Source organism: Sardina pilchardus, chromosome 8, assembly GCF_963854185.1.
Source record: "Sardina pilchardus chromosome 8, fSarPil1.1, whole genome shotgun sequence".
Taxonomy (NCBI): domain Eukaryota; kingdom Metazoa; phylum Chordata; class Actinopteri; order Clupeiformes; family Clupeidae; genus Sardina; species Sardina pilchardus.
The window spans coordinates 26,662,174-26,682,173 of NC_085001.1; the positions used below are offsets into that span (position 1 = coordinate 26,662,174).

The 20,000-nt window shown below is 50.0% G+C and overlaps 71 non-coding genes across 71 annotated transcripts in view; all 71 read left to right on the forward strand.

The window, feature by feature from the left end:
• Positions 1 to 323: 323 nt before the first annotated feature.
• trnap-ugg (transfer RNA proline (anticodon UGG)) lies at positions 324 to 395 on the forward strand. The gene has a single exon. It is a non-coding gene; the product is annotated as a tRNA-Pro (tRNA).
• Positions 396 to 502: 107 nt separating this feature from the next.
• trnap-agg (transfer RNA proline (anticodon AGG)) lies at positions 503 to 574 on the forward strand. Its single transcript has one exon. It is a non-coding gene; the product is annotated as a tRNA-Pro (tRNA).
• A 161-nt stretch (positions 575 to 735) lies between these two features.
• On the forward strand, positions 736 to 807 carry trnap-agg (transfer RNA proline (anticodon AGG)). The gene has a single exon. It is a non-coding gene; the product is annotated as a tRNA-Pro (tRNA).
• A 190-nt stretch (positions 808 to 997) lies between these two features.
• On the forward strand, positions 998 to 1,069 carry trnap-cgg (transfer RNA proline (anticodon CGG)). Its single transcript has one exon. It is a non-coding gene; the product is annotated as a tRNA-Pro (tRNA).
• Positions 1,070 to 1,607: 538 nt separating this feature from the next.
• On the forward strand, positions 1,608 to 1,679 carry trnap-agg (transfer RNA proline (anticodon AGG)). The gene has a single exon. It is a non-coding gene; the product is annotated as a tRNA-Pro (tRNA).
• A 161-nt stretch (positions 1,680 to 1,840) lies between these two features.
• On the forward strand, positions 1,841 to 1,912 carry trnap-agg (transfer RNA proline (anticodon AGG)). Its single transcript has one exon. It is a non-coding gene; the product is annotated as a tRNA-Pro (tRNA).
• Positions 1,913 to 2,102: 190 nt separating this feature from the next.
• Positions 2,103 to 2,174, forward strand: trnap-cgg (transfer RNA proline (anticodon CGG)). Its single transcript has one exon. It is a non-coding gene; the product is annotated as a tRNA-Pro (tRNA).
• A 175-nt stretch (positions 2,175 to 2,349) lies between these two features.
• trnap-ugg (transfer RNA proline (anticodon UGG)) lies at positions 2,350 to 2,421 on the forward strand. The gene has a single exon. It is a non-coding gene; the product is annotated as a tRNA-Pro (tRNA).
• Positions 2,422 to 2,533: 112 nt separating this feature from the next.
• On the forward strand, positions 2,534 to 2,605 carry trnap-ugg (transfer RNA proline (anticodon UGG)). Its single transcript has one exon. It is a non-coding gene; the product is annotated as a tRNA-Pro (tRNA).
• A 602-nt stretch (positions 2,606 to 3,207) lies between these two features.
• Positions 3,208 to 3,279, forward strand: trnap-cgg (transfer RNA proline (anticodon CGG)). The gene has a single exon. It is a non-coding gene; the product is annotated as a tRNA-Pro (tRNA).
• Positions 3,280 to 3,638: 359 nt separating this feature from the next.
• Positions 3,639 to 3,710, forward strand: trnap-ugg (transfer RNA proline (anticodon UGG)). Its single transcript has one exon. It is a non-coding gene; the product is annotated as a tRNA-Pro (tRNA).
• A 107-nt stretch (positions 3,711 to 3,817) lies between these two features.
• Positions 3,818 to 3,889, forward strand: trnap-agg (transfer RNA proline (anticodon AGG)). Its single transcript has one exon. It is a non-coding gene; the product is annotated as a tRNA-Pro (tRNA).
• Positions 3,890 to 4,050: 161 nt separating this feature from the next.
• On the forward strand, positions 4,051 to 4,122 carry trnap-agg (transfer RNA proline (anticodon AGG)). The gene has a single exon. It is a non-coding gene; the product is annotated as a tRNA-Pro (tRNA).
• A 190-nt stretch (positions 4,123 to 4,312) lies between these two features.
• Positions 4,313 to 4,384, forward strand: trnap-cgg (transfer RNA proline (anticodon CGG)). Its single transcript has one exon. It is a non-coding gene; the product is annotated as a tRNA-Pro (tRNA).
• Positions 4,385 to 4,544: 160 nt separating this feature from the next.
• On the forward strand, positions 4,545 to 4,616 carry trnap-ugg (transfer RNA proline (anticodon UGG)). The gene has a single exon. It is a non-coding gene; the product is annotated as a tRNA-Pro (tRNA).
• Positions 4,617 to 4,728: 112 nt separating this feature from the next.
• Positions 4,729 to 4,800, forward strand: trnap-ugg (transfer RNA proline (anticodon UGG)). The gene has a single exon. It is a non-coding gene; the product is annotated as a tRNA-Pro (tRNA).
• Positions 4,801 to 4,907: 107 nt separating this feature from the next.
• trnap-agg (transfer RNA proline (anticodon AGG)) lies at positions 4,908 to 4,979 on the forward strand. Its single transcript has one exon. It is a non-coding gene; the product is annotated as a tRNA-Pro (tRNA).
• Positions 4,980 to 5,140: 161 nt separating this feature from the next.
• trnap-agg (transfer RNA proline (anticodon AGG)) lies at positions 5,141 to 5,212 on the forward strand. Its single transcript has one exon. It is a non-coding gene; the product is annotated as a tRNA-Pro (tRNA).
• A 190-nt stretch (positions 5,213 to 5,402) lies between these two features.
• Positions 5,403 to 5,474, forward strand: trnap-cgg (transfer RNA proline (anticodon CGG)). The gene has a single exon. It is a non-coding gene; the product is annotated as a tRNA-Pro (tRNA).
• Positions 5,475 to 5,649: 175 nt separating this feature from the next.
• On the forward strand, positions 5,650 to 5,721 carry trnap-ugg (transfer RNA proline (anticodon UGG)). Its single transcript has one exon. It is a non-coding gene; the product is annotated as a tRNA-Pro (tRNA).
• Positions 5,722 to 5,833: 112 nt separating this feature from the next.
• trnap-ugg (transfer RNA proline (anticodon UGG)) lies at positions 5,834 to 5,905 on the forward strand. The gene has a single exon. It is a non-coding gene; the product is annotated as a tRNA-Pro (tRNA).
• Positions 5,906 to 6,507: 602 nt separating this feature from the next.
• On the forward strand, positions 6,508 to 6,579 carry trnap-cgg (transfer RNA proline (anticodon CGG)). The gene has a single exon. It is a non-coding gene; the product is annotated as a tRNA-Pro (tRNA).
• A 359-nt stretch (positions 6,580 to 6,938) lies between these two features.
• On the forward strand, positions 6,939 to 7,010 carry trnap-ugg (transfer RNA proline (anticodon UGG)). The gene has a single exon. It is a non-coding gene; the product is annotated as a tRNA-Pro (tRNA).
• A 107-nt stretch (positions 7,011 to 7,117) lies between these two features.
• trnap-agg (transfer RNA proline (anticodon AGG)) lies at positions 7,118 to 7,189 on the forward strand. The gene has a single exon. It is a non-coding gene; the product is annotated as a tRNA-Pro (tRNA).
• Positions 7,190 to 7,350: 161 nt separating this feature from the next.
• Positions 7,351 to 7,422, forward strand: trnap-agg (transfer RNA proline (anticodon AGG)). The gene has a single exon. It is a non-coding gene; the product is annotated as a tRNA-Pro (tRNA).
• Positions 7,423 to 7,612: 190 nt separating this feature from the next.
• On the forward strand, positions 7,613 to 7,684 carry trnap-cgg (transfer RNA proline (anticodon CGG)). Its single transcript has one exon. It is a non-coding gene; the product is annotated as a tRNA-Pro (tRNA).
• Positions 7,685 to 7,844: 160 nt separating this feature from the next.
• Positions 7,845 to 7,916, forward strand: trnap-ugg (transfer RNA proline (anticodon UGG)). The gene has a single exon. It is a non-coding gene; the product is annotated as a tRNA-Pro (tRNA).
• A 112-nt stretch (positions 7,917 to 8,028) lies between these two features.
• On the forward strand, positions 8,029 to 8,100 carry trnap-ugg (transfer RNA proline (anticodon UGG)). The gene has a single exon. It is a non-coding gene; the product is annotated as a tRNA-Pro (tRNA).
• Positions 8,101 to 8,207: 107 nt separating this feature from the next.
• trnap-agg (transfer RNA proline (anticodon AGG)) lies at positions 8,208 to 8,279 on the forward strand. The gene has a single exon. It is a non-coding gene; the product is annotated as a tRNA-Pro (tRNA).
• A 161-nt stretch (positions 8,280 to 8,440) lies between these two features.
• trnap-agg (transfer RNA proline (anticodon AGG)) lies at positions 8,441 to 8,512 on the forward strand. Its single transcript has one exon. It is a non-coding gene; the product is annotated as a tRNA-Pro (tRNA).
• Positions 8,513 to 8,702: 190 nt separating this feature from the next.
• On the forward strand, positions 8,703 to 8,774 carry trnap-cgg (transfer RNA proline (anticodon CGG)). The gene has a single exon. It is a non-coding gene; the product is annotated as a tRNA-Pro (tRNA).
• Positions 8,775 to 8,949: 175 nt separating this feature from the next.
• On the forward strand, positions 8,950 to 9,021 carry trnap-ugg (transfer RNA proline (anticodon UGG)). Its single transcript has one exon. It is a non-coding gene; the product is annotated as a tRNA-Pro (tRNA).
• Positions 9,022 to 9,133: 112 nt separating this feature from the next.
• Positions 9,134 to 9,205, forward strand: trnap-ugg (transfer RNA proline (anticodon UGG)). The gene has a single exon. It is a non-coding gene; the product is annotated as a tRNA-Pro (tRNA).
• Positions 9,206 to 9,807: 602 nt separating this feature from the next.
• Positions 9,808 to 9,879, forward strand: trnap-cgg (transfer RNA proline (anticodon CGG)). The gene has a single exon. It is a non-coding gene; the product is annotated as a tRNA-Pro (tRNA).
• Positions 9,880 to 10,238: 359 nt separating this feature from the next.
• On the forward strand, positions 10,239 to 10,310 carry trnap-ugg (transfer RNA proline (anticodon UGG)). The gene has a single exon. It is a non-coding gene; the product is annotated as a tRNA-Pro (tRNA).
• A 107-nt stretch (positions 10,311 to 10,417) lies between these two features.
• Positions 10,418 to 10,489, forward strand: trnap-agg (transfer RNA proline (anticodon AGG)). The gene has a single exon. It is a non-coding gene; the product is annotated as a tRNA-Pro (tRNA).
• Positions 10,490 to 10,650: 161 nt separating this feature from the next.
• On the forward strand, positions 10,651 to 10,722 carry trnap-agg (transfer RNA proline (anticodon AGG)). The gene has a single exon. It is a non-coding gene; the product is annotated as a tRNA-Pro (tRNA).
• A 190-nt stretch (positions 10,723 to 10,912) lies between these two features.
• On the forward strand, positions 10,913 to 10,984 carry trnap-cgg (transfer RNA proline (anticodon CGG)). The gene has a single exon. It is a non-coding gene; the product is annotated as a tRNA-Pro (tRNA).
• A 160-nt stretch (positions 10,985 to 11,144) lies between these two features.
• Positions 11,145 to 11,216, forward strand: trnap-ugg (transfer RNA proline (anticodon UGG)). Its single transcript has one exon. It is a non-coding gene; the product is annotated as a tRNA-Pro (tRNA).
• Positions 11,217 to 11,328: 112 nt separating this feature from the next.
• trnap-ugg (transfer RNA proline (anticodon UGG)) lies at positions 11,329 to 11,400 on the forward strand. The gene has a single exon. It is a non-coding gene; the product is annotated as a tRNA-Pro (tRNA).
• A 107-nt stretch (positions 11,401 to 11,507) lies between these two features.
• On the forward strand, positions 11,508 to 11,579 carry trnap-agg (transfer RNA proline (anticodon AGG)). Its single transcript has one exon. It is a non-coding gene; the product is annotated as a tRNA-Pro (tRNA).
• A 161-nt stretch (positions 11,580 to 11,740) lies between these two features.
• Positions 11,741 to 11,812, forward strand: trnap-agg (transfer RNA proline (anticodon AGG)). The gene has a single exon. It is a non-coding gene; the product is annotated as a tRNA-Pro (tRNA).
• Positions 11,813 to 12,002: 190 nt separating this feature from the next.
• trnap-cgg (transfer RNA proline (anticodon CGG)) lies at positions 12,003 to 12,074 on the forward strand. The gene has a single exon. It is a non-coding gene; the product is annotated as a tRNA-Pro (tRNA).
• Positions 12,075 to 12,249: 175 nt separating this feature from the next.
• trnap-ugg (transfer RNA proline (anticodon UGG)) lies at positions 12,250 to 12,321 on the forward strand. Its single transcript has one exon. It is a non-coding gene; the product is annotated as a tRNA-Pro (tRNA).
• Positions 12,322 to 12,433: 112 nt separating this feature from the next.
• On the forward strand, positions 12,434 to 12,505 carry trnap-ugg (transfer RNA proline (anticodon UGG)). The gene has a single exon. It is a non-coding gene; the product is annotated as a tRNA-Pro (tRNA).
• Positions 12,506 to 12,613: 108 nt separating this feature from the next.
• trnap-agg (transfer RNA proline (anticodon AGG)) lies at positions 12,614 to 12,685 on the forward strand. The gene has a single exon. It is a non-coding gene; the product is annotated as a tRNA-Pro (tRNA).
• Positions 12,686 to 12,846: 161 nt separating this feature from the next.
• Positions 12,847 to 12,918, forward strand: trnap-agg (transfer RNA proline (anticodon AGG)). Its single transcript has one exon. It is a non-coding gene; the product is annotated as a tRNA-Pro (tRNA).
• Positions 12,919 to 13,108: 190 nt separating this feature from the next.
• Positions 13,109 to 13,180, forward strand: trnap-cgg (transfer RNA proline (anticodon CGG)). Its single transcript has one exon. It is a non-coding gene; the product is annotated as a tRNA-Pro (tRNA).
• Positions 13,181 to 13,340: 160 nt separating this feature from the next.
• Positions 13,341 to 13,412, forward strand: trnap-ugg (transfer RNA proline (anticodon UGG)). Its single transcript has one exon. It is a non-coding gene; the product is annotated as a tRNA-Pro (tRNA).
• A 291-nt stretch (positions 13,413 to 13,703) lies between these two features.
• Positions 13,704 to 13,775, forward strand: trnap-agg (transfer RNA proline (anticodon AGG)). The gene has a single exon. It is a non-coding gene; the product is annotated as a tRNA-Pro (tRNA).
• A 161-nt stretch (positions 13,776 to 13,936) lies between these two features.
• On the forward strand, positions 13,937 to 14,008 carry trnap-agg (transfer RNA proline (anticodon AGG)). The gene has a single exon. It is a non-coding gene; the product is annotated as a tRNA-Pro (tRNA).
• Positions 14,009 to 14,198: 190 nt separating this feature from the next.
• trnap-cgg (transfer RNA proline (anticodon CGG)) lies at positions 14,199 to 14,270 on the forward strand. The gene has a single exon. It is a non-coding gene; the product is annotated as a tRNA-Pro (tRNA).
• A 175-nt stretch (positions 14,271 to 14,445) lies between these two features.
• trnap-ugg (transfer RNA proline (anticodon UGG)) lies at positions 14,446 to 14,517 on the forward strand. The gene has a single exon. It is a non-coding gene; the product is annotated as a tRNA-Pro (tRNA).
• Positions 14,518 to 14,808: 291 nt separating this feature from the next.
• Positions 14,809 to 14,880, forward strand: trnap-agg (transfer RNA proline (anticodon AGG)). Its single transcript has one exon. It is a non-coding gene; the product is annotated as a tRNA-Pro (tRNA).
• Positions 14,881 to 15,041: 161 nt separating this feature from the next.
• Positions 15,042 to 15,113, forward strand: trnap-agg (transfer RNA proline (anticodon AGG)). Its single transcript has one exon. It is a non-coding gene; the product is annotated as a tRNA-Pro (tRNA).
• A 190-nt stretch (positions 15,114 to 15,303) lies between these two features.
• Positions 15,304 to 15,375, forward strand: trnap-cgg (transfer RNA proline (anticodon CGG)). Its single transcript has one exon. It is a non-coding gene; the product is annotated as a tRNA-Pro (tRNA).
• A 175-nt stretch (positions 15,376 to 15,550) lies between these two features.
• Positions 15,551 to 15,622, forward strand: trnap-ugg (transfer RNA proline (anticodon UGG)). Its single transcript has one exon. It is a non-coding gene; the product is annotated as a tRNA-Pro (tRNA).
• Positions 15,623 to 15,734: 112 nt separating this feature from the next.
• Positions 15,735 to 15,806, forward strand: trnap-ugg (transfer RNA proline (anticodon UGG)). Its single transcript has one exon. It is a non-coding gene; the product is annotated as a tRNA-Pro (tRNA).
• Positions 15,807 to 15,913: 107 nt separating this feature from the next.
• On the forward strand, positions 15,914 to 15,985 carry trnap-agg (transfer RNA proline (anticodon AGG)). The gene has a single exon. It is a non-coding gene; the product is annotated as a tRNA-Pro (tRNA).
• Positions 15,986 to 16,408: 423 nt separating this feature from the next.
• On the forward strand, positions 16,409 to 16,480 carry trnap-cgg (transfer RNA proline (anticodon CGG)). The gene has a single exon. It is a non-coding gene; the product is annotated as a tRNA-Pro (tRNA).
• An 880-nt stretch (positions 16,481 to 17,360) lies between these two features.
• On the forward strand, positions 17,361 to 17,432 carry trnap-ugg (transfer RNA proline (anticodon UGG)). The gene has a single exon. It is a non-coding gene; the product is annotated as a tRNA-Pro (tRNA).
• Positions 17,433 to 17,544: 112 nt separating this feature from the next.
• trnap-ugg (transfer RNA proline (anticodon UGG)) lies at positions 17,545 to 17,616 on the forward strand. Its single transcript has one exon. It is a non-coding gene; the product is annotated as a tRNA-Pro (tRNA).
• Positions 17,617 to 17,956: 340 nt separating this feature from the next.
• trnap-agg (transfer RNA proline (anticodon AGG)) lies at positions 17,957 to 18,028 on the forward strand. Its single transcript has one exon. It is a non-coding gene; the product is annotated as a tRNA-Pro (tRNA).
• Positions 18,029 to 18,218: 190 nt separating this feature from the next.
• Positions 18,219 to 18,290, forward strand: trnap-cgg (transfer RNA proline (anticodon CGG)). The gene has a single exon. It is a non-coding gene; the product is annotated as a tRNA-Pro (tRNA).
• A 175-nt stretch (positions 18,291 to 18,465) lies between these two features.
• Positions 18,466 to 18,537, forward strand: trnap-ugg (transfer RNA proline (anticodon UGG)). Its single transcript has one exon. It is a non-coding gene; the product is annotated as a tRNA-Pro (tRNA).
• A 112-nt stretch (positions 18,538 to 18,649) lies between these two features.
• trnap-ugg (transfer RNA proline (anticodon UGG)) lies at positions 18,650 to 18,721 on the forward strand. Its single transcript has one exon. It is a non-coding gene; the product is annotated as a tRNA-Pro (tRNA).
• A 107-nt stretch (positions 18,722 to 18,828) lies between these two features.
• On the forward strand, positions 18,829 to 18,900 carry trnap-agg (transfer RNA proline (anticodon AGG)). Its single transcript has one exon. It is a non-coding gene; the product is annotated as a tRNA-Pro (tRNA).
• Positions 18,901 to 19,323: 423 nt separating this feature from the next.
• Positions 19,324 to 19,395, forward strand: trnap-cgg (transfer RNA proline (anticodon CGG)). Its single transcript has one exon. It is a non-coding gene; the product is annotated as a tRNA-Pro (tRNA).
• A 175-nt stretch (positions 19,396 to 19,570) lies between these two features.
• Positions 19,571 to 19,642, forward strand: trnap-ugg (transfer RNA proline (anticodon UGG)). The gene has a single exon. It is a non-coding gene; the product is annotated as a tRNA-Pro (tRNA).
• A 112-nt stretch (positions 19,643 to 19,754) lies between these two features.
• On the forward strand, positions 19,755 to 19,826 carry trnap-ugg (transfer RNA proline (anticodon UGG)). Its single transcript has one exon. It is a non-coding gene; the product is annotated as a tRNA-Pro (tRNA).
• A 108-nt stretch (positions 19,827 to 19,934) lies between these two features.
• Positions 19,935 to 20,000, forward strand: part of trnap-agg (transfer RNA proline (anticodon AGG)) — a 72-nt gene continuing 6 nt past the window's right edge. Inside the window, exon 1 of the tRNA in view lies at positions 19,935 to 20,000. This exon is cut by the window's right edge and continues 6 nt beyond it. This is a non-coding gene — a tRNA (tRNA-Pro).

Genomic DNA, 20,000 nt, shown 5'->3' on the forward strand with positions numbered 1-20,000 from the left:
AATCCACTCTAACGAAATAAACGACGACCACCCTCTGTTGTTAGCCATTGCAGGAAAAGAGCCCATTCTGGAAAACTTTTTTGACTTACTCAGGAATGCAAGGGGTCCACACAAAATAAAACCCATTGCAGCAATCAGCGGCCCGTTGGTCTAGGGGTATGATTCTCGCTTTGGGTGCGAGAGGTCCCGGGTTCAAATCCCGGACGAGCCCGTTTGTGCTTTCTCCCCAATTTATTGTGGGCCTCACCGCCAAACGCTTGTGTCCTGTAGAGAATTAGCCTCGGTTGGATGTTCCTTTTCACCCCACAAAACTGTTCAATTGCGGCTCGTTGGTCTAGGGGTATGATTCTCGCTTTGGGTGCGAGAGGTCCCGGGTTCAAATCCCGGACGAGCCCGTAAGCTAGACAGGTAAACTCTTTTGAAATGTGTCCTTTTTCAAGTCCCGTCAGTGGTGGAGAAAATTGCACGGTTTTTTTTTTCAGCTGAAGTCACACTCTGTCGGGGCTCGTTGGTCTAGGGGTATGATTCTCGCTTAGGATGCGAGAGGTCCCGGGTTCAAATCCCGGACGAGCCCGTCGCCAAGCAAGCTTTTGTCAGTATCATGAGATTGTGTGAGCACTGTCTCACCTTTGATGTACAGCTAAGCTTAGCTGCAGCTCAACACCACCACAGCTACCTTTCCTTTCAGCTAAATATTGATGCACAAGATGCTCGACATAAGCATTTGAGCAAGCTGGCTCGTTGGTCTAGGGGTATGATTCTCGCTTAGGGTGCGAGAGGTCCCGGGTTCAAATCCCGGACGAGCCCTTTATTCTGTGAAACTCTGCATCGTTTGGTTCTGCCGGCCACCGGTCAATTGCTGCACTTAGTTACCCAGGACTTACTTTCGGAAATGTTGATGCACAGTGGAACGCAGCTGAAATGACCGTCTTTTCTGCAGACCACTCTAAAACGTTGGTGTGAGGAAAGGCGCTGAATAAATGGCATCCTTGGCCCAGGCTCGTTGGTCTAGGGGTATGATTCTCGCTTCGGGTGCGAGAGGTCCCGGGTTCAACTCCCGGACGAGCCCTTCTTTCACAAAGAAATGCCAGACTTTACAGAAAAAAATCCACTCTAACGAAATAAACGACGACCACCCTCTGTTGTTAGCCATTGCAGGAAAAGAGCCCATTCTGGAAAACTTTTTTGACTTACTCAGGAATGCAAGGGGTCCACACAAAATAAAACCCATTGCAGCACTCAGCGGCTCGTTGGTCTAGGGGTATGATTCTCGTTTTGGGTGCGAGAGGTCCCGGGTTCAAATCCCGGACGAGCCCGTTTGTGCTTTCTCCCCAATTTATTGTGGGCCTCACCGCCAAACGCTTGTGTCCTGTAGAGAATTAGCCTCGGTTGGATGTTCCTTTTCACCCCACAAAACTGTTCAATTGCGGCTCGTTGGTCTAGGGGTATGATTCTCGCTTTGGTTGCGAGAGGTCCCGGGTTCAAATCCCGGACGAGCCCGTAAGCTAGACAGGTAAACTCTTTTGAAATGTGTCCTTTTTCAAGTCCCGTCAGTGGTGGAGAAAATTGCACGGTTTTTTTTTTCAGCTGAAGTCACACTCTGTCGGGGCTCGTTGGTCTAGGGGTATGATTCTCGCTTAGGGTGCGAGAGGTCCCGGGTTCAAATCCCGGACGAGCCCGTCGCCAAGCAAGCTTTTGTCAGTATCATGAGATTGTGTGAGCACTGTCTCACCTTTGATGTACAGCATAGCTTAGCTGCAGCTCAACACCACCACAGCTACCTTTCCTTTCAGCTAAATATTGATGCACAAGATGCTCGACATAAGCATTTGAGCAAGCTGGCTCGTTGGTCTAGGGGTATGATTCTCGCTTAGGGTGCGAGAGGTCCCGGGTTCAAATCCCGGACGAGCCCTTTATTCTGTGAAACTCTGCATCGTTTGGTTCTACCGGCCACCGGTCAACTGCTGCACTTAGTTACCCAGGACTTACTTTCGGAAATGTTGATGCACAGTGGAACGCAGCTGAAATGACCGTCTTTTCTGCAGACCACTCTAAAACGTTGGTGTGAGGAAAGGCGCTGAATAAATGGCATCCTTGGCCCAGGCTCGTTGGTCTAGGGGTATGATTCTCGCTTCGGGTGCGAGAGGTCCCGGGTTCAACTCCCGGACGAGCCCTTCTTTCACAAAGAAATGCCAGACTTTACAGAAAAAAATCCACTCTAACGAAATAAACGACGACCACCCTCTGTTGTTAGCCATTGCAGGAAAAGAGCCCATTCTGGAAAACTTTTTTGACTTACTCAGGAATGCAAGGGGTCCACACAAAATAAAACCCATTGCAGCACTCAGCGGCTCGTTGGTCTAGGGGTATGATTCTCGCTTTGGGTGCGAGAGGTCCCGGGTTCAAATCCCGGACGAGCCCGTTTGTGCTTTCTCCCCAATTTATTGTGGGCCTCACCGCCAAACGCTTGTGTCCTGTAGAGAATTAGCCTCGGTTGGATGTTCCTTTTCACCCCACAAAACTGTTCAATTGCGGCTCGTTGGTCTAGGGGTATGATTCTCGCTTTGGGTGCGAGAGGTCCCGGGTTCAAATCCCGGACGAGCCCGTAAGCTAGACAGGTAAACTCTTTTGAAATGTGTCCTTTTTCAAGTCCCGTCAGTGGTGGAGAAAATTGCACGGTTTTTTATTTCAGCTGAAGTCACACTCTGTCGGGGCTCGTTGGTCTAGGGGTATGATTCTCGCTTAGGGTGCGAGAGGTCCCTGGTTCAAATCCCGGACGAGCCCGTCGCCAAGCAAGCTTTTGTCAGTATCATGAGATTGTGTGAGCACTGTCTCACCTTTGATGTACAGCATAGCTTAGCTGCAGCTCAACACCACCACAGCTACCTTTCCTTTCAGCTAAATATTGATGCACAAGATGCTCGACATAAGCATTTGAGCAAGCTGGCTCGTTGGTCTAGGGGTATGATTCTCGCTTAGGGTGCGAGAGGTCCGGGGTTCAAATCCCGGACGAGCCCTTTATTCTGTGAAACTCTGCATCGTTTGGTTCTACCGGCCACCGGTCAACTGCTGCACTTAGTCACCCAGGACTTACTTTCGGAAATGTTGATGCACAGTGGAACGCAGCTGAAATGACCGTCTTTTCTGCAGACCACTCTAAAACGTTGGTGTGAGGAAAGGCGCTGAATAAATGGCATCCTTGGCCCAGGCTCGTTGGTCTAGGGGTATGATTCTCGCTTCGGGTGCGAGAGGTCCCGGGTTCAACTCCCGGACGAGCCCTTCTTTCACAAAGAAATGCCAGACTTTACAGAAAAAAATCCACTCTAACGAAATAAACGACGACCACCCTCTGTTGTTAGCCATTGCAGGAAAAGAGCCCATTCTGGAAAACTTTTTTGACTTACTCAGGAATGCAAGGGGTCCACACAAAATAAAACCCATTGCAGCAATCAGCGGCCCGTTGGTCTAGGGGTATGATTCTCGCTTTGGGTGCGAGAGGTCCCGGGTTCAAATCCCGGACGAGCCCGTTTGTGCTTTCTCCCCAATTTATTGTGGGCCTCACCGCCAAACGCTTGTGTCCTGTAGAGAATTAGCCTCGGTTGGATGTTCCTTTTCACCCCACAAAACTGTTCAATTGCGGCTCGTTGGTCTAGGGGTATGATTCTCGCTTTGGGTGCGAGAGGTCCCGGGTTCAAATCCCGGACGAGCCCGTAAGCTAGACAGGTAAACTCTTTTGAAATGTGTCCTTTTTCAAGTCCCGTCAGTGGTGGAGAAAATTGCACGGTTTTTTTTTTCAGCTGAAGTCACACTCTGTCGGGGCTCGTTGGTCTAGGGGTATGATTCTCGCTTAGGATGCGAGAGGTCCCGGGTTCAAATCCCGGACGAGCCCGTCGCCAAGCAAGCTTTTGTCAGTATCATGAGATTGTGTGAGCACTGTCTCACCTTTGATGTACAGCTAAGCTTAGCTGCAGCTCAACACCACCACAGCTACCTTTCCTTTCAGCTAAATATTGATGCACAAGATGCTCGACATAAGCATTTGAGCAAGCTGGCTCGTTGGTCTAGGGGTATGATTCTCGCTTAGGGTGCGAGAGGTCCCGGGTTCAAATCCCGGACGAGCCCTTTATTCTGTGAAACTCTGCATCGTTTGGTTCTGCCGGCCACCGGTCAACTGCTGCACTTAGTTACCCAGGACTTACTTTCGGAAATGTTGATGCACAGTGGAACGCAGCTGAAATGACCGTCTTTTCTGCAGACCACTCTAAAACGTTGGTGTGAGGAAAGGCGCTGAATAAATGGCATCCTTGGCCCAGGCTCGTTGGTCTAGGGGTATGATTCTCGCTTCGGGTGCGAGAGGTCCCGGGTTCAACTCCCGGACGAGCCCTTCTTTCACAAAGAAATGCCAGACTTTACAGAAAGAAATAAACGACGACCACCCTCTGTTGTTAGCCATTGCAGGAAAAGAGCCCATTCTGGAAAACTTTTTTGACTTACTCAGGAATGCAAGGGGTCCACACAAAATAAAACCCATTGCAGCACTCAGCGGCTCGTTGGTCTAGGGGTATGATTCTCGCTTTGGGTGCGAGAGGTCCCGGGTTCAAATCCCGGACGAGCCCGTTTGTGCTTTCTCCCCAATTTATTGTGGGCCTCACCGCCAAACGCTTGTGTCCTGTAGAGAATTAGCCTCGGTTGGATGTTCCTTTTCACCCCACAAAACTGTTCAATTGCGGCTCGTTGGTCTAGGGGTATGATTCTCGCTTTGGGTGCGAGAGGTCCCGGGTTCAAATCCCGGACGAGCCCGTAAGCTAGACAGGTAAACTCTTTTGAAATGTGTCCTTTTTCAAGTCCCGTCAGTGGTGGAGAAAATTGCACGTTTTTTTTTTTCAGCTGAAGTCACACTCTGTCGGGGCTCGTTGGTCTAGGGGTATGATTCTCGCTTAGGGTGCGAGAGGTCCCGGGTTCAAATCCCGGACGAGCCCGTCGCCAAGCAAGCTTTTGTCAGTATCATGAGATTGTGTGAGCACTGTCTCACCTTTGATGTACAGCATAGCTTAGCTGCAGCTCAACACCACCACAGCTACCTTTCCTTTCAGCTAAATATTGATGCACAAGATGCTCGACATAAGCATTTGAGCAAGCTGGCTCGTTGGTCTAGGGGTATGATTCTCGCTTAGGGTGCGAGAGGTCCCGGGTTCAAATCCCGGACGAGCCCTTTATTCTGTGAAACTCTGCATCGTTTGGTTCTACCGGCCACCGGTCAACTGCTGCACTTAGTTACCCAGGACTTACTTTCGGAAATGTTGATGCACAGTGGAACGCAGCTGAAATGATCGTCTTTTCTGCAGACCACTCTAAAACGTTGGTGTGAGGAAAGGCGCTGAATAAATGGCATCCTTGGCCCAGGCTCGTTGGTCTAGGGGTATGATTCTCGCTTCGGGTGCGAGAGGTCCCGGGTTCAACTCCCGGACGAGCCCTTCTTTCACAAAGAAATGCCAGACTTTACAGAAAAAAATCCACTCTAACGAAATAAACGACGACCACCCTCTGTTGTTAGCCATTGCAGGAAAAGAGCCCATTCTGGAAAACTTTTTTGACTTACTCAGGAATGCAAGGGGTCCACACAAAATAAAACCCATTGCAGCACTCAGCGGCTCGTTGGTCTAGGGGTATGATTCTCGCTTTGGGTGCGAGAGGTCCCGGGTTCAAATCCCGGACGAGCCCGTTTGTGCTTTCTCCCCAATTTATTGTGGGCCTCACCGCCAAACGCTTGTGTCCTGTAGAGAATTAGCCTCGGTTGGATGTTCCTTTTCACCCCACAAAACTGTTCAATTGCGGCTCGTTGGTCTAGGGGTATGATTCTCGCTTTGGGTGCGAGAGGTCCCGGGTTCAAATCCCGGACGAGCCCGTAAGCTAGACAGGTAAACTCTTTTGAAATGTGTCCTTTTTCAAGTCCCGTCAGTGGTGGAGAAAATTGCACGGTTTTTTATTTCAGCTGAAGTCACACTCTGTCGGGGCTCGTTGGTCTAGGGGTATGATTCTCGCTTAGGGTGCGAGAGGTCCCTGGTTCAAATCCCGGACGAGCCCGTCGCCAAGCAAGCTTTTGTCAGTATCATGAGATTGTGTGAGCACTGTCTCACCTTTGATGTACAGCATAGCTTAGCTGCAGCTCAACACCACCACAGCTACCTTTCCTTTCAGCTAAATATTGATGCACAAGATGCTCGACATAAGCATTTGAGCAAGCTGGCTCGTTGGTCTAGGGGTATGATTCTCGCTTAGGGTGCGAGAGGTCCGGGGTTCAAATCCCGGACGAGCCCTTTATTCTGTGAAACTCTGCATCGTTTGGTTCTACCGGCCACCGGTCAACTGCTGCACTTAGTCACCCAGGACTTACTTTCGGAAATGTTGATGCACAGTGGAACGCAGCTGAAATGACCGTCTTTTCTGCAGACCACTCTAAAACGTTGGTGTGAGGAAAGGCGCTGAATAAATGGCATCCTTGGCCCAGGCTCGTTGGTCTAGGGGTATGATTCTCGCTTCGGGTGCGAGAGGTCCCGGGTTCAACTCCCGGACGAGCCCTTCTTTCACAAAGAAATGCCAGACTTTACAGAAAAAAATCCACTCTAACGAAATAAACGACGACCACCCTCTGTTGTTAGCCATTGCAGGAAAAGAGCCCATTCTGGAAAACTTTTTTGACTTACTCAGGAATGCAAGGGGTCCACACAAAATAAAACCCATTGCAGCAATCAGCGGCCCGTTGGTCTAGGGGTATGATTCTCGCTTTGGGTGCGAGAGGTCCCGGGTTCAAATCCCGGACGAGCCCGTTTGTGCTTTCTCCCCAATTTATTGTGGGCCTCACCGCCAAACGCTTGTGTCCTGTAGAGAATTAGCCTCGGTTGGATGTTCCTTTTCACCCCACAAAACTGTTCAATTGCGGCTCGTTGGTCTAGGGGTATGATTCTCGCTTTGGGTGCGAGAGGTCCCGGGTTCAAATCCCGGACGAGCCCGTAAGCTAGACAGGTAAACTCTTTTGAAATGTGTCCTTTTTCAAGTCCCGTCAGTGGTGGAGAAAATTGCACGTTTTTTTTTTTCAGCTGAAGTCACACTCTGTCGGGGCTCGTTGGTCTAGGGGTATGATTCTCGCTTAGGGTGCGAGAGGTCCCGGGTTCAAATCCCGGACGAGCCCGTCGCCAAGCAAGCTTTTGTCAGTATCATGAGATTGTGTGAGCACTGTCTCACCTTTGATGTACAGCTAAGCTTAGCTGCAGCTCAACACCACCACAGCTACCTTTCCTTTCAGCTAAATATTGATGCACAAGATGCTCGACATAAGCATTTGAGCAAGCTGGCTCGTTGGTCTAGGGGTATGATTCTCGCTTAGGGTGCGAGAGGTCCCGGGTTCAAATCCCGGACGAGCCCTTTATTCTGTGAAACTCTGCATCGTTTGGTTCTGCCGGCCACCGGTCAATTGCTGCACTTAGTTACCCAGGACTTACTTTCGGAAATGTTGATGCACAGTGGAACGCAGCTGAAATGACCGTCTTTTCTGCAGACCACTCTAAAACGTTGGTGTGAGGAAAGGCGCTGAATAAATGGCATCCTTGGCCCAGGCTCGTTGGTCTAGGGGTATGATTCTCGCTTCGGGTGCGAGAGGTCCCGGGTTCAACTCCCGGACGAGCCCTTCTTTCACAAAGAAATGCCAGACTTTACAGAAAGAAATAAACGACGACCACCCTCTGTTGTTAGCCATTGCAGGAAAAGAGCCCATTCTGGAAAACTTTTTTGACTTACTCAGGAATGCAAGGGGTCCACACAAAATAAAACCCATTGCAGCACTCAGCGGCTCGTTGGTCTAGGGGTATGATTCTCGCTTTGGGTGCGAGAGGTCCCGGGTTCAAATCCCGGACGAGCCCGTTTGTGCTTTCTCCCCAATTTATTGTGGGCCTCACCGCCAAACGCTTGTGTCCTGTAGAGAATTAGCCTCGGTTGGATGTTCCTTTTCACCCCACAAAACTGTTCAATTGCGGCTCGTTGGTCTAGGGGTATGATTCTCGCTTTGGGTGCGAGAGGTCCCGGGTTCAAATCCCGGACGAGCCCGTAAGCTAGACAGGTAAACTCTTTTGAAATGTGTCCTTTTTCAAGTCCCGTCAGTGGTGGAGAAAATTGCACGTTTTTTTTTTTCAGCTGAAGTCACACTCTGTCGGGGCTCGTTGGTCTAGGGGTATGATTCTCGCTTAGGGTGCGAGAGGTCCCGGGTTCAAATCCCGGACGAGCCCGTCGCCAAGCAAGCTTTTGTCAGTATCATGAGATTGTGTGAGCACTGTCTCACCTTTGATGTACAGCATAGCTTAGCTGCAGCTCAACACCACCACAGCTACCTTTCCTTTCAGCTAAATATTGATGCACAAGATGCTCGACATAAGCATTTGAGCAAGCTGGCTCGTTGGTCTAGGGGTATGATTCTCGCTTAGGGTGCGAGAGGTCCCGGGTTCAAATCCCGGACGAGCCCTTTATTCTGTGAAACTCTGCATCGTTTGGTTCTACCGGCCACCGGTCAACTGCTGCACTTAGTTACCCAGGACTTACTTTCGGAAATGTTGATGCACAGTGGAACGCAGCTGAAATGATCGTCTTTTCTGCAGACCACTCTAAAACGTTGGTGTGAGGAAAGGCGCTGAATAAATGGCATCCTTGGCCCAGGCTCGTTGGTCTAGGGGTATGATTCTCGCTTCGGGTGCGAGAGGTCCCGGGTTCAACTCCCGGACGAGCCCTTCTTTCACAAAGAAATGCCAGACTTTACAGAAAAAAATCCACTCTAACGAAATAAACGACGACCACCCTCTGTTGTTAGCCATTGCAGGAAAAGAGCCCATTCTGGAAAACTTTTTTGACTTACTCAGGAATGCAAGGGGTCCACACAAAATAAAACCCATTGCAGCACTCAGCGGCTCGTTGGTCTAGGGGTATGATTCTCGCTTTGGGTGCGAGAGGTCCCGGGTTCAAATCCCGGACGAGCCCGTTTGTGCTTTCTCCCCAATTTATTGTGGGCCTCACCGCCAAACGCTTGTGTCCTGTAGAGAATTAGCCTCGGTTGGATGTTCCTTTTCACCCCACAAAACTGTTCAATTGCGGCTCGTTGGTCTAGGGGTATGATTCTCGCTTTGGGTGCGAGAGGTCCCGGGTTCAAATCCCGGACGAGCCCGTAAGCTAGACAGGTAAACTCTTTTGAAATGTGTCCTTTTTCAAGTCCCGTCAGTGGTGGAGAAAATTGCACGGTTTTTTATTTCAGCTGAAGTCACACTCTGTCGGGGCTCGTTGGTCTAGGGGTATGATTCTCGCTTAGGGTGCGAGAGGTCCCTGGTTCAAATCCCGGACGAGCCCGTCGCCAAGCAAGCTTTTGTCAGTATCATGAGATTGTGTGAGCACTGTCTCACCTTTGATGTACAGCATAGCTTAGCTGCAGCTCAACACCACCACAGCTACCTTTCCTTTCAGCTAAATATTGATGCACAAGATGCTCGACATAAGCATTTGAGCAAGCTGGCTCGTTGGTCTAGGGGTATGATTCTCGCTTAGGGTGCGAGAGGTCCGGGGTTCAAATCCCGGACGAGCCCTTTATTCTGTGAAACTCTGCATCGTTTGGTTCTACCGGCCACCGGTCAACTGCTGCACTTAGTCACCCAGGACTTACTTTCGGAAATGTTGATGCACAGTGGAACGCAGCTGAAATGACCGTCTTTTCTGCAGACCACTCTAAAACGTTGGTGTGAGGAAAGGCGCTGAATAAATGGCATCCTTGGCCCAGGCTCGTTGGTCTAGGGGTATGATTCTCGCTTCGGGTGCGAGAGGTCCCGGGTTCAACTCCCGGACGAGCCCTTCTTTCACAAAGAAATGCCAGACTTTACAGAAAAAAATCCACTCTAACGAAATAAACGACGACCACCCTCTGTTGTTAGCCATTGCAGGAAAAGAGCCCATTCTGGAAAACTTTTTTGACTTACTCAGGAATGCAAGGGGTCCACACAAAATAAAACCCATTGCAGCAATCAGCGGCCCGTTGGTCTAGGGGTATGATTCTCGCTTTGGGTGCGAGAGGTCCCGGGTTCAAATCCCGGACGAGCCCGTTTGTGCTTTCTCCCCAATTTATTGTGGGCCTCACCGCCAAACGCTTGTGTCCTGTAGAGAATTAGCCTCGGTTGGATGTTCCTTTTCACCCCACAAAACTGTTCAATTGCGGCTCGTTGGTCTAGGGGTATGATTCTCGCTTTGGGTGCGAGAGGTCCCGGGTTCAAATCCCGGACGAGCCCGTAAGCTAGACAGGTAAACTCTTTTGAAATGTGTCCTTTTTCAAGTCCCGTCAGTGGTGGAGAAAATTGCACGGTTTTTTTTTTCAGCTGAAGTCACACTCTGTCGGGGCTCGTTGGTCTAGGGGTATGATTCTCGCTTAGGGTGCGAGAGGTCCCGGGTTCAAATCCCGGACGAGCCCGTCGCCAAGCAAGCTTTTGTCAGTATCATGAGATTGTGTGAGCACTGTCTCACCTTTGATGTACAGCTAAGCTTAGCTGCAGCTCAACACCACCACAGCTACCTTTCCTTTCAGCTAAATATTGATGCACAAGATGCTCGACATAAGCATTTGAGCAAGCTGGCTCGTTGGTCTAGGGGTATGATTCTCGCTTAGGGTGCGAGAGGTCCCGGGTTCAAATCCCGGACGAGCCCTTTATTCTGTGAAACTCTGCATCGTTTGGTTCTGCCGGCCACCGGTCAATTGCTGCACTTAGTTACCCAGGACTTACTTTCGGAAATGTTGATGCACAGTGGAACGCAGCTGAAATGACCGTCTTTTCTGCAGACCACTCTAAAACGTTGGTGTGAGGAAAGGCGCTGAATAAATGGCATCCTTGGCCCAGGCTCGTTGGTCTAGGGGTATGATTCTCGCTTCGGGTGCGAGAGGTCCCGGGTTCAACTCCCGGACGAGCCCTTCTTTCACAAAGAAATGCCAGACTTTACAGAAAGAAATAAACGACGACCACCCTCTGTTGTTAGCCATTGCAGGAAAAGAGCCCATTCTGGAAAACTTTTTTGACTTACTCAGGAATGCAAGGGGTCCACACAAAATAAAACCCATTGCAGCACTCAGCGGCTCGTTGGTCTAGGGGTATGATTCTCGCTTTGGGTGCGAGAGGTCCCGGGTTCAAATCCCGGACGAGCCCGTTTGTGCTTTCTTCCCAATTTATTGTGGGCCTCACCGCCAAACGCTTGTGTCCTGTAGAGAATTAGCCTCGGTTGGATGTTCCTTTTCACCCCACAAAACTGTTCAATTGCGGCTCGTTGGTCTAGGGGTATGATTCTCGCTTTGGGTGCGAGAGGTCCCGGGTTCAAATCCCGGACGAGCCCGTAAGCTAGACAGGTAAACTCTTTTGAAATGTGTCCTTTTTCAAGTCCCGTCAGTGGTGGAGAAAATTGCACGTTTTTTTTTTTCAGCTGAAGTCACACTCTGTCGGGGCTCGTTGGTCTAGGGGTATGATTCTCGCTTAGGGTGCGAGAGGTCCCGGGTTCAAATCCCGGACGAGCCCGTCGCCAAGCAAGCTTTTGTCAGTATCATGAGATTGTGTGAGCACTGTCTCACCTTTGATGTACAGCATAGCTTAGCTGCAGCTCAACACCACCACAGCTACCTTTCCTTTCAGCTAAATATTGATGCACAAGATGCTCGACATAAGCATTTGAGCAAGCTGGCTCGTTGGTCTAGGGGTATGATTCTCGCTTAGGGTGCGAGAGGTCCCGGGTTCAAATCCCGGACGAGCCCTTTATTCTGTGAAACTCTGCATCGTTTGGTTCTACCGGCCACCGGTCAACTGCTGCACTTAGTTACCCAGGACTTACTTTCGGAAATGTTGATGCACAGTGGAACGCAGCTGAAATGATCGTCTTTTCTGCAGACCACTCTAAAACGTTGGTGTGAGGAAAGGCGCTGAATAAATGGCATCCTTGGCCCAGGCTCGTTGGTCTAGGGGTATGATTCTCGCTTCGGGTGCGAGAGGTCCCGGGTTCAACTCCCGGACGAGCCCTTCTTTCACAAAGAAATGCCAGACTTTACAGAAAAAAATCCACTCTAACGAAATAAACGACGACCACCCTCTGTTGTTAGCCATTGCAGGAAAAGAGCCCATTCTGGAAAACTTTTTTGACTTACTCAGGAATGCAAGGGGTCCACACAAAATAAAACCCATTGCAGCACTCAGCGGCTCGTTGGTCTAGGGGTATGATTCTCGCTTTGGGTGCGAGAGGTCCCGGGTTCAAATCCCGGACGAGCCCGTTTGTGCTTTCTCCCCAATTTATTGTGGGCCTCACCGCCAAACGCTTGTGTCCTGTAGAGAATTAGCCTCGGTTGGATGTTCCTTTTCACCCCACAAAACTGTTCAATTGCGGCTCGTTGGTCTAGGGGTATGATTCTCGCTTTGGGTGCGAGAGGTCCCGGGTTCAAATCCCGGACGAGCCCGTAAGCTAGACAGGTAAACTCTTTTGAAATGTGTCCTTTTTCAAGTCCCGTCAGTGGTGGAGAAAATTGCACGTGTTTTTTTTTTCAGCTGAAGTCACACTCTGTCGGGGCTCGTTGGTCTAGGGGTATGATTCTCGCTTAGGGTGCGAGAGGTCCCGGGTTCAAATCCCGGACGAGCCCGTCGCCAAGCAAGCTTTTGTCAGTATCATGAGATTGTGTGAGCACTGTCTCACCTTTGATGTACAGCATAGCTTAGCTGCAGCTCAACACCACCACAGCTACCTTTCCTTTCAGCTAAATATTGATGCACAAGATGCTCGACATAAGCATTTGAGCAAGCTGGCTCGTTGGTCTAGGGGTATGATTCTCGCTTAGGGTGCGAGAGGTCCCGGGTTCAAATCCCGGACGAGCCCTTTATTCTGTGAAACTCTGCATCGTTTGGTTCTACCGGCCACCGGTCAACTGCTGCACTTAGTTACCCAGGACTTACTTTCGGAAATGTTGATGCACAGTGGAACGCAGCTGAAATGATCGTCTTTTCTGCAGACCACTCTAAAACGTTGGTGTGAGGAAAGGCGCTGAATAAATGGCATCCTTGGCCCAGGCTCGTTGGTCTAGGGGTATGATTCTCGCTTCGGGTGCGAGAGGTCCCGGGTTCAACTCCCGGACGAGCCCTTCTTTCACAAAGAAATGCCAGACTTTACAGAAAGAAATAAACGACGACCACCCTCTGTTGTTAGCCATTGCAGGAAAAGAGCCCATTCTGGAAAACTTTTTTGACTTACTCAGGAATGCAAGGGGTCCACACAAAATAAAACCCATTGCAGCACTCAGCGGCTCGTTGGTCTAGGGGTATGATTCTCGCTTTGGGTGCGAGAGGTCCCGGGTTCAAATCCCGGACGAGCCCGTTTGTGCTTTCTCCCCAATTTATTGTGGGCCTCACCGCCAAACGCTTGTGTCCTGTAGAGAATTAGCCTCGGTTGGATGTTCCTTTTCACCCCACAAAACTGTTCAATTGCGGCTCGTTGGTCTAGGGGTATGATTCTCGCTTTGGGTGCGAGAGGTCCCGGGTTCAAATCCCGGACGACCCCGTAAGCTAGACAGGTAAACTCTTTTGAAATGTGTCCTTTTTCAAGTCCCGTCAGTGGTGGAGAAAATTGCACGGTTTTTTTTTTCAGCTGAAGTCACACTCTGTCGGGGCTCGTTGGTCTAGGGGTATGATTCTCGCTTAGGGTGCGAGAGGTCCCGGGTTCAAATCCCGGACGAGCCCGTCGCCAAGCAAGCTTTTGTCAGTATCATGAGATTGTGTGAGCACTGTCTCACCTTTGATGTACAGCATAGCTTAGCTGCAGCTCAACACCACCACAGCTACCTTTCCTTTCAGCTAAATATTGATGCACAAGATGCTCGACATAAGCATTTGAGCAAGCTGGCTCGTTGGTCTAGGGGTATGATTCTCGCTTAGGGTGCGAGAGGTCCCGGGTTCAAATCCCGGACGAGCCCTTTATTCTGTGAAACTCTGCATCGTTTGGTTCTACCGGCCACCGGTCAACTGCTGCACTTAGTTACCCAGGACTTACTTTCGGAAATGTTGATGCACAGTGGAACGCAGCTGAAATGACCGTCTTTTCTGCAGACCACTCTAAAACGTTGGTGTGAGGAAAGGCGCTGAATAAATGGCATCCTTGGCCCAGGCTCGTTGGTCTAGGGGTATGATTCTCGCTTCGGGTGCGAGAGGTCCCGGGTTCAACTCCCGGACGAGCCCTTCTTTCACAAAGAAATGCCAGACTTTACAGAAAAAAATCCACTCTAACGAAATAAACGACGACCACCCTCTGTTGTTAGCCATTGCAGGAAAAGAGCCCATTCTGGAAAACTTTTTTGACTTACTCAGGAATGCAAGGGGTCCACACAAAATAAAACCCATTGCAGCACTCAGCGGCTCGTTGGTCTAGGGGTATGATTCTCGCTTTGGGTGCGAGAGGTCCCGGGTTCAAATCCCGGACGAGCCCGTTTGTGCTTTCTCCCCAATTTATTGTGGGCCTCACCGCCAAACGCTTGTGTCCTGTAGAGAATTAGCCTCGGTTGGATGTTCCTTTTCACCCCACAAAACTGTTCAATTGCGGCTCGTTGGTCTAGGGGTATGATTCTCGCTTTGGGTGCGAGAGGTCCCGGGTTCAAATCCCGGACGACCCCGTAAGCTAGACAGGTAAACTCTTTTGAAATGTGTCCTTTTTCAAGTCCCGTCAGTGGTGGAGAAAATTGCACGGTTTTTTTTTTCAGCTGAAGTCACACTCTGTCGGGGCTCGTTGGTCTAGGGGTATGATTCTCGCTTAGGGTGCGAGAGGTCCCGGGTTCAAATCCCGGACGAGCCCGTCGCCAAGCAAGCTTTTGTCAGTATCATGAGATTGTGTGAGCACTGTCTCACCTTTGATGTACAGCATAGCTTAGCTGCAGCTCAACACCACCACAGCTACCTTTCCTTTCAGCTAAATATTGATGCACAAGATGCTCGACATAAGCATTTGAGCAAGCTGGCTCGTTGGTCTAGGGGTATGATTCTCGCTTAGGGTGCGAGAGGTCCCGGGTTCAAATCCCGGACGAGCCCTTTATTCTGTGAAACTCTGCATCGTTTGGTTCTACCGGCCACCGGTCAACTGCTGCACTTAGTTACCCAGGACTTACTTTCGGAAATGTTGATGCACAGTGGAACGCAGCTGAAATGACCGTCTTTTCTGCAGACCACTCTAAAACGTTGGTGTGAGGAAAGGCGCTGAATAAATGGCATCCTTGGCCCAGGCTCGTTGGTCTAGGGGTATGATTCTCGCTTCGGGTGCGAGAGGTCCCGGGTTCAACTCCCGGACGAGCCCTTCTTTCACAAAGAAATGCCAGACTTTACAGAAAAAAATCCACTCTAACGAAATAAACGACGACCACCCTCTGTTGTTAGCCATTGCAGGAAAAGAGCCCATTCTGGAAAACTTTTTTGACTTACTCAGGAATGCAAGGGGTCCACACAAAATAAAACCCATTGCAGCACTCAGCGGCTCGTTGGTCTAGGGGTATGATTCTCGCTTTGGGTGCGAGAGGTCCCGGGTTCAAATCCCGGACGAGCCCGTTTGTGCTTTCTCCCCAATTTATTGTGGGACTCACCGCCAAACGCTTGTGTCCTGTAGAGAATTAGCCTCGGTTGGATGTTCCTTTTCACCCCACAAAACTGTTCAATTGCGGCTCGTTGGTCTAGGGGTATGATTCTCGCTTTGGGTGCGAGAGGTCCCGGGTTCAAATCCCGGACGAGCCCGTAAGCTACACAGGTAAACTCTTTTGAAATGTGTCCTTCTTCAAGTCCCGTCAGTGGTGGAGAAAATTGCACGTTTTTTTTTTTCAGCTGAAGTCACACTCTTTCGGGGCTCGTTGGTCTAGGGGTATGATTCTCGCTTAGGGTGCGAGAGGTCCTGGGTTCAAATCCCGGACGAGCCCGTCGCCAAGCAAGCTTTTGTCAGTATCATGAGATTGTGTGAGCACTGTCTCACCTTTGATGTACAGCATAGCTTAGCTGCAGCTCAACACCACCACAGCTACCTTTCCTTTCAGCTAAATATTGATGCACAAGATGCTCGACATAAGCATTTGAGCAAGCTGGCTCGTTGGTCTAGGGGTATGATTCTCGCTTAGGGTGCGAGAGGTCCGGGGTTCAAATCCCGGACGAGCCCTTTATTCTGTGAAACTCTGCATCGTTTGGTTCTACCGGCCACCGGTCAACTGCTGCACTTAGTTACCCAGGACTTACTTTCGGAAATGTTGATGCACAGTGGAACGCAGCTGAAATGACCGTCTTTTCTGCAGACCACTCTAAAACGTTGGTGTGAGGAAAGGCGCTGAATAAATGGCATCCTTGGCCCAGGCTCGTTGGTCTAGGGGTATGATTCTCGCTTCGGGTGCGAGAGGTCCCGGGTTCAACTCCCGGACGAGCCCTTCTTTCACAAAGAAATGCCAGACTTTACAGAAAAAAATCCACTCTAACGAAATAAACGACGACCACCCTCTGTTGTTAGCCATTGCAGGAAAAGAGTAGCCTAGAAATCTAGACGCACCCTAGCGGCCAAAAATATTTTTGCCTAGCGGGATGGTCTAGGGTCGCACCGTTGAGGCCAAGACTGCGCCAGGCTGCAGATCGGCCTGACCAATCAGAACGCTCTATCTGTATACGGAGTCCTTGAGCCCGAAGGCATCACGCAATAAACAAATCAGAAGCAACGAAAGGCGGGTCTTGGCATCTAACTTATCTTTCACACACAACAGCGCCGACTCCGATAATTAGATTTAAAACGTTCTCCTGCTTGCTAGATTTTCTTCACTGTTGATTCGCTGTTTCTCTTTGAGTTTCCAAGTTAATGTTAAGGCTGCTACGTCTATCATTGTCCTATACTTGTTGCAGAGCTGTGTAACATAACATCTATTTGCGTCTGTCTTGGTAAGTTCACACTTGAAATAGCGAATCTAATCGGAGCTGCCAAGTGTCACGCTTTGAGTGTGACAGACAGTCAAACAAATGTTCGACGAACGCATCTCACTGTCGCTTGCAATTTTCTGAAACTTGGCAGCCCTGTTGCCGTTTTGCCGACCGGCTACGATTGGTCACAAATGCTGGCCTATTACGTGCAGAAGCAGTTTGAAAGACAACTGTTCATCCCACCCACAGGCTTCAACTCTGTGAATGGTCCGACCCCAGACTATACATTTCTGTGTAGTTTGGCTTGCCAGGCTAGGAAAAGAGCCCATTCTGGAAAACTTTTTTGACTTACTCAGGAATGCAAGGGGTCCAGACAAAATAAAACCCATTGCAGCACTCAGCGGCTCGTTGGTCTAGGGGTATGATTCTCGCTTTGGGTGCGAGAGGTCCCGGGTTCAAATCCCGGACGAGCCCGTTTGTGCTTTCTCCCCAATTTATTGTGGGCCTCACCGCCAAACGCTTCTGTCCTGTAGAGAATTAGCCTCGGTTGGATGTTCCTTTTCACCCCACAAAACTGTTCAATTGCGGCTCGTTGGTCTAGGGGTATGATTCTCGCTTTGGGTGCGAGAGGTCCCGGGTTCAAATCCCGGACGAGCCCGTAAGCTAGACAGGTAAACTCTTTTGAAATGTGTCCTTTTTCAAGTCCCGTCAGTGGTGGAGAAAATTGCACGGTTTTTTTTTTCAGCTCAAGTCACACTCTGTCGGGACTCGTTGGTCTAGGGGTATGATTCTCGCTTAGGGTGCGAGAGGTCCCGGGTTCAAATCCCGGACGAGCCCGTTGCCAAGCAAGCTTTTGTCAGTATCATGAGATTGTGTGAGCACTGTCTCACCTTTGATGTACAGCATAGCTTAGCTGCAGCTCAACACCACCACAGCTACCTTTCCTTTCAGCTAAATATTGATGCACAAGATGCTCGACATAAGCATTTGAGCAAGCTGGCTCGTTGGTCTAGGGGTATGATTCTCGCTTAGGGTGCGAGAGGTCCCGGGTTCAAATCCCGGACGAGCCCTTTATTCTGTGAAACTCTGCATCGTTTGGTTCTACCGGCCACCGGTCAACTGCTGCACTTAGTTACCCAGGACTTACTTTCGGAAATGTTGATGCACAGTGGAACGCAGCTGAAATGACCGTCTTTTCTGCAGACCACTCTAAAACGTTGGTGTGAGGAAAGGCGCTGAATAAATGGCATCCTTGGCCCAGGCTCGTTGGTCTAGGGGTATGATTCTCGCTTCGGGTGCGAGAGGTCCCGGGTTCAACTCCCGGACGAGCCCTTCTTTCACAAAGAAATGCCAGACTTTACAGAAAAAAATCCACTCTAACGAAATAAACGACGACCACCCTCTGTTGTTAGCCATTGCAGGAAAAGAGCCCATTCTGGAAAACTTTTTTGACTTACTCAGGAATGCAAGGGGTCCACACAAAATAAAACCCATTGCAGCACTCAGCGGCTCGTTGGTCTAGGGGTATGATTCTCGCTTTGGGTGCGAGAGGTCCCGGGTTCAAATCCCGGACGAGCCCGTTTGTGCTTTCTCCCCAATTTATTGTGGGCCTCACCGCCAAACGCTTGTGTCCTGTAGAGAATTAGCCTCGGTTGGATGTTCCTTTTCACCCCACAAAACTGTTCAATTGCGGCTCGTTGGTCTAGGGGTATGATTCTCGCTTTGGGTGCGAGAGGTCCCGGGTTCAAATCCCGGACGAGCCCGTAAGCTAGACAGGTAAACTCTTTTGAAATGTGTCCTTTTTCAAGTCCCGTCAGTGGTGGAGAAAATTGCACGGTTTTTTTTTTCAGCTGAAGTCACACTCTGTCGGGGCTCGTTGGTCTAGGGGTATGATTCTCGCTTAGGGTGCGAGAGGTCCCGGGTTCAAATCCCGGACGAGCCCGTCGCCAAGCAAGCTTTTGTCAGTATCATGAGATTGTGTGAGCACTGTCTCACCTTTGATGTACAGAATAGCTTAGCTGCAGCTCAACACCACCACAGCTACCTTTCCTTTCAGCTAAATATTGATGCACAAGATGCTCGACATAAGCATTTGAGCAAGCTGGCTCGTTGGTCTAGGGGTATGATTCTCGCTTAGGGTGCGAGAGGTCCCGGGTTGAAATCCCGGACGAGCCCTTTATTCTGTGAAACTCTGCATCGTTTGGTTCTACCGGCCACCGGTCAACTGCTGCACTTAGTTACCCAGGACTTACTTTCGGAAATGTTGATGCACAGTGGAACGCAGCTGAAATGACCGTATTTTCTGCAGACCACTCTAAAACGTTGGTGTGACTAAAGGCGCTGAATAAATGGCATCCTTGGCCCAGGCTCGTTGGTCTAGGGGTATGATTCTCGCTTCGGGTGCGAGAGGTCCCGGGTTCAACTCCCGGACGAGCCCTTCTTTCACAAAGAAATGCCAGACTTTACAGAAAAAAATCCACTCTAACGAAATAAACGACGACCACCCTCTGTTGTTAGCCATTGCAGGAAAAGAGCCCATTCTGGAAAACTTTTTTGACTTACTCAGGAATGCAAGGGGTCCACACAAAATAAAACCCATTGCAGCACTCAGCGGCTCGTTGGTCTAGGGGTATGATTCTCGCTTTGGGTGCGAGAGGTCCCGGGTTCAAATCCCGGACGAGCCCGTTTGTGCTTTCTCCCCAATTTATTGTGGGCCTCACCGCCAAACGCTTGTGTCCTGTAGAGAATTAGCCTCGGTTGGATGTTCCTTTTCACCCCACAAAACTGTTCAATTGCGGCTCGTTGGTCTAGGGGTATGATTCTCGCTTTGGGTGCGAGAGGTCCCGGGTTCAAATCCCGGACGAGCCCGTAAGCTAGACAGGTAAACTCTTTTGAAATGTGTCCTTTTTCAAGTCCCGTCAGTGGTGGAGAAAATTGCACGTTTTTTTTTTTTCAGCTGAAGTCACACTCTGTCGGGGCTCGTTGGTCTAGGGGTATGATTCTCGCTTAGGGTGCGAGAGGTCCCGGGTTCAAATCCCGGAC